Source organism: Pongo pygmaeus, chromosome 22 (assembly GCF_028885625.2).
Source record: "Pongo pygmaeus isolate AG05252 chromosome 22, NHGRI_mPonPyg2-v2.0_pri, whole genome shotgun sequence".
NCBI lineage: Eukaryota > Metazoa > Chordata > Mammalia > Primates > Hominidae > Pongo > Pongo pygmaeus.
This window is the reverse complement of record NC_072395.2, coordinates 6,493,240-6,499,098: the sequence shown is the minus strand read 5'-3', so window position 1 is coordinate 6,499,098 and position 5,859 is coordinate 6,493,240.

The following is a 5,859-nucleotide window of genomic DNA, read 5'->3' as shown; positions in this document are numbered from 1 at the left end:
AATGGAATGGAAAGGAATGTGGAATGTTATGTGGAATGAAATGGAATGGAATGTGGAATGGAATTGAATGGAATGTGGAACGGAACGTGGAATGAGATGTGGAATAGAAGGTGGAATGGAGTGGAATGGAATGTGGAATGGAACGTGGAATTCGACGGAATAGAACATGGAATGGAATGTGGAATGGAACGTGGAATGGAATGTGGAATGTTACGTGGAATGCAATGTGCAATGGAACGTGGAATGGATAGTGGAATGGAATGTAGGGTGGAATGTTGAATGGAAAGTGGAATGGAATGGAATAGAACGTGGAATGTAACTTGATTGGAATGGAATGTGGAATGGAACATGGAATGGAATGTGAAATGGAATGGATTGGAAAGTGGAGTGGAATATGGAATGGAACTTGGAATGGAATTGAATGGAATGTGGAATGGAACGTGAAATGGAATGGAATGGAACATGGAATGTAACTTGGAATGGAACGAGGAATGGAATGTGGAATTGAACGTGGCGTGGAATGTGGAATGGAATGTGGAATGGAACGGAATGGAATGTGGAATGAAATGTGAAATTGAGTGTGGAATGGAATGTGGAATGGAATGGAATGGAATGTGGAATCCAATGTGGAATGAAACGGAATGGAATGTGGAATGGAATGGAATGGAAAGTGGAATGGAATGTGGAATGGTCTGGAATGGAATTTGGAATGGAAGGTGTAATGGAATGGAATGAAATGTGGAATGAAATGTGGGTTGGAATGAAATGGAATGTGGAATGGAATGGACTGGAATGTGGAATGGAATGTGGAACAGGATTTAATGGAAACTGGAATGGAACATGGAATGGAATGGAATGGAATTAAATGGAATGTGGAATGGAATGGAATGGAATGTGGAATGGAATGTGGAATGGGAAGTGGAAGGTAATGGAATGACATGTGGAATGGAATGTTGATTGGAATGGAATGGATTGTGGAAGAGAACGGAATGGACATCGGAATGGAATGTGGAATGGAATGTTTAATGGAATAGGGAATATAATGGAATTTAAATTGGAATAGTATGTGCAATGGCATGTGAATTGAAATGCAATGGAATGTGGAATGGAATGTGGAATGAAATTCATTGGAAAGACAATGGAATGTGGAATGAAATGTGGAATGGAATGTGGAATGGACTGTGGAATGGAATTTGGAATGGAATGTGGCATGGAATGTGGAATGGAATGGAATGTGTAATGGAATGTGGAAAGGAATGTGGAATGGAATGTGGAATAGAACGGAATGGAAAGTGGAATGGAACATGGAATGGAATGCGGAATGGAATGTGTAATGGAACTTGGAAAGGAATGGAATGGAAAGTGGAATATAACATGGAATGGAATGGAATGGAACGTGGAGTGGAATGTGGAATGGATCGTGGAATGTAAAGTGGAGTGGACTGTGGAATGGAATGGAAAGTGTAGTGGAATGTGGAATGGAAGGGAATGTGGTTAGGAATGTGGAATGAAATGTGGAATAGAAAGTGGAAACCAAAGAGGAATGGAATGTGTAATGGAAAGGAATACAGTTTGAAAAGGAATGGAATTGTACGTGGAATGGAATGGAATGGAATGTGGAAATTAATTAAATGGTATGTGGAATGGAATGGAATGGAATCTGGCATGGAATGTGGAATCGAATGGAGTGGAAAGTGGAGTCGAATGTGGAATGGTAAGGAATAGAATGCGGAAAGGAATGTAATGCAATGGTAAGGAATATGGAAAAGAAAGGAACGGAATGTGGAATGGAATGTGGAATGGAACATGGAATGGAAGGTGGAATGGAATGGACTGGAAAGTGGAATGGAACGTGGAATTGAAAGTGGAATGGAACGTGGAATGGAAAGTGGAATGGAAGGTGGAGTGGAAATGAATGGAATGTTCAATGGAATGGAATGGAATGTGGAATGGAATGGAATGGATTGTGGAATTGAATGTGAAATGGAATGCAATGGAATGAGGAATACAATGAGGAATGCAATGCAATGGAATGCGGAATGGAATGGAATGGAATGGAATGTGGAATGGAATGGAATGTGGAATGGAATGGAATGTGGAATGGAATGGAATGTGGAATGGAGTGCAATGGAAAGTGGAATCGAATTGAATGGAATGTGGAATTGCTTCTGAAATGGAATGGAAAGGAATCTGGAATGGAATGGAATGGAATGCGGAATGGAATGGAATGGAATTGTATTGAATGTGGTATGGAATGGAATGCAATGTGAAATGGTATGGAATGTGGAATGGAATGTAATGCAATGTGGAATGGAATGTAATGGAACATGGAATGGAAGGTGGAATGGAATGTGGAATGGAAAGGAATGGAATGAGAAATGGAATGCGGAATTGAAAGAATGAAAAGGAATGGAATGGAAAGTAGAATGGAATTGAATGGAATGTGGAATAGAATGTGGAATTGAATGGAATGGAATCTGGAATAGAATATAGAATGGAATGGAATGGAATGGAATGTGGAATGGAATGGAATAGAATGTGGAATGAGATGCGTAATGGAATGTGGAATGAAATGTGGAAAGGTATGGAAAGGAATGTGCAATGGAATGTGGAATTCAATGGATTCGAATGTGGAATGCACTGTGGAATGGAATGTGAAATGGAATGGGACGGAATGGAATGCAATGCAGAATGGAACGTGGAAAGGAATGGAATCGAATGCAATGTGGAATGCAACGTGCAATGTATCGTGGAATTGAATGTGGAATTGATCAGGGAATGGAAGTGAAATGGAATGTGTAATGGAATGTGGAATGGAATATGGAATGGAACGTGAAATTGAATGGAATGGAATGTTGAAAGGAACGTGGAATGGAATGGAATGAGGAATGGAATGTGCAATGGAATGTGGAATGTAATGGAATGGAATGTGGAAAGGAATCTGGAAAGGAAAGTGGAATGGAAAGTGGAATGGAATGGAATGGAAGGTGGAATGGAATGTGGAATTGAAAATGGAATGGAACGAGGAATGTAACATGGAATGGAATGGGCAATGGAAAGTGGAATGGAACGTGGAATGGAACGGAATGGAAAGTGTAATGGAACTTGGAAAGTACGGAATGGAACAAGGATTGGAATGTGCATTGGAATGTGGAATGGAACTTTGGAAGCATGGAATGGAACAAGGAGCGGCATGTGGAATGCAATGTGGAATGGATCGTGGAATGGAACGGGGAATAAAATGGAATGGAATGTGGAAAGGAATGGAATAGAACTTGGAATTCAGTGTATAATGGAATGTGGAATGGAAGGTGGAATTGAACGTGGAATGAAATGGAATGGAATCTGGAATGGAATGGAATGGAATCTGCAATGGTAATTAATTCAACGTGGAATGGGATGTGGAATGCAACATGGAACACACCGTGGAATGGACCGTGGAAATGAATGTGGAATGCAATGGATTGGCATGTGGAATGGAATGGAATGGAATGTGGAATGGAAAGGAAGGCAATGTGGAATGAAACGTGGAATGGAACGTGGAATGGAATAGAATGGAAGGAGGAATGTGATGTGGAATGGAATGTGAAGTGTAATGTGGAATTGAAAGTTGAATGGAATGGAATGCAATTTGGAATGGTATAGAATGGAACGTGGAATGGAAAGGAATGGAACTTGGAACTGGACATGGAATGAAACATCGAATGTGACAAGGAATGGAAAGTGGAATGGAATGTGGAATAGAATGGAATGGAATGGATTGTGGAATGGAATGGAATGGAATGTGGAATGCAATGGAATGGACTGGAATGTGGAATTGAATGGAATGGAATGGAATGCGGAATGCAATTGAATGGAATGTAGAATGGAATGGAATGGAAGGGAATTGAAGGTGGAATGGAATCGAATGCATTGGAATGAAATGTGGATTTGAGTGGAATGGAATGTGGAATGGAATGGACTGAAATGTGGAATGCAAAGGAATGGAATGTAGAATGGAATGTGGAGTGGATTGTTTAATGGAATGGAGTGGAATGTGGAATGGAATGGAATGGAATGTGGAATGCAATGGAATAGACTAGAATGTTGAATTCAATGGAATGGAGTGCAGAATGCAATGGAATGGAAGGTGGAATGGAATGGAATGAAATGGAATGGAATGGAATGCAATGGAATGTGGAATGGAATGCAATGCAATGGAATGGAATGAGGATTTCAATGGAATGGAATGTGGAATGGAATGGATTGGAATATGGAATGCAACGGAATGGAACGTGGAATGGTATGTGGAATGGAATGTGGAATGGATTGTTTAATGAAATGGAATGGAATGTGGAATAGAATTGAATGGAATGTAATGTGGAATGGAATGTGCAAAGGAATGCGGAATGAAATGGAATGGAAAGTGGTATGGAAAGGAATGGAATTGAAAGGAAATTGAAAAAGAATGTGGAACGGAATGTGAAATGGAATGTGAAATGGAATGTGTAAGAGAATGAAATGGAACGTGGAATGGAATTGAATGGAACGTGGAATTGAATGGAATGAATTGTGAAATGGAATGTTTATTGGAAAGGAATGGAATGTGGAATGGAATGGAATGGACTGTGGAATGGAATATGGAATGGAATGTGGAATGGAATGGAATGGAATGGACTGAAATGTGGAATAGCATGTGAATTGGAATTCAGTGGAATGTGGAACGGAAAGTGGAAAGAAATGCAGTGGTATGAAAATGGAATGTGGAAAGGATTGTGGAAAGGAATTTGGAATGGACTGCGGAATGGAATGTGGAATGGAATGTGGTATGGAATGGAATGGAATGGAATGTGGAATGGATTGTGAATTGGAATGCAATGGAATGTGGTATGGAATGTGGAATGAAATGCAATGGAATGAGAATTGAATGTGGAATGTAGTGTGGAATGGAATGTCAAACAGAATGTGAAGTGGAGAGTCGAATGTAATGGAATGGAATGTGGAATGGAACATGGAATGAAATCGAATGGATTGTGGAAAGTAAAGTGGAATGGAAGGGGGAATGAAATGTGAAATGGAATGGAAGGGAATCTGGAAAGGAATGGAATGGAAAGTGGAATGGGACGTGGAATGGAATGGGATTGAATGTGGAATGGAATGTGGAATTGAATGTAATGTGGAATGGAATGTGGAATTCAATGTGGAATGGAATGTGGAAAGGAAAGTGGAATGGAATGTGGAATGCAATGTGGAATGGAATGGAATGAAATGTGGAATGAAACGTGGATTGGAATGGAATGGAATGTGGAATGGAATTGAATGGAATGTGGAAAGGAATTTAATGGAAATTGGAATGGAACGTGCATTTGAATGGAATGGAATTAAATGGAATGTGTAAAGGAATGGAATGGAATGTGGAATGCAATATGGAATGGAATGGAATGGAATGGAATGTGGAATTGAATGGAATGGAATGTGGAATGGAATGGAATGGAATGTGGAATGCAATATGGAATGGAATGGAATGATACGTGGAATGGAATGTGTAATAGAATATGGAATGGAATGAGGAAAGTAATGGAATGAAAAGTGGAATAAAACGTGGATTGCAATGGAATGGAAATTGGAGTGGTATGGAATGGACTTCGGAATGGAATGTGTAATGCAATGTGGAATGGAATGTGGAATGGAATGGAATGGTATGGAATGGAATGTGAAATGGCATGTGAATTGGAATGCAATGGATTGTGGAATGGAATGTGGAACAACATGCAATGGAATGTGGAAAGAAATTCAATGGAATGAGAAAGGAACGTGGAATGGAAAGTGGAATGGAATGTGGAATGCACTGCAGAATGGAACATGGAATGTAAAGTGGAA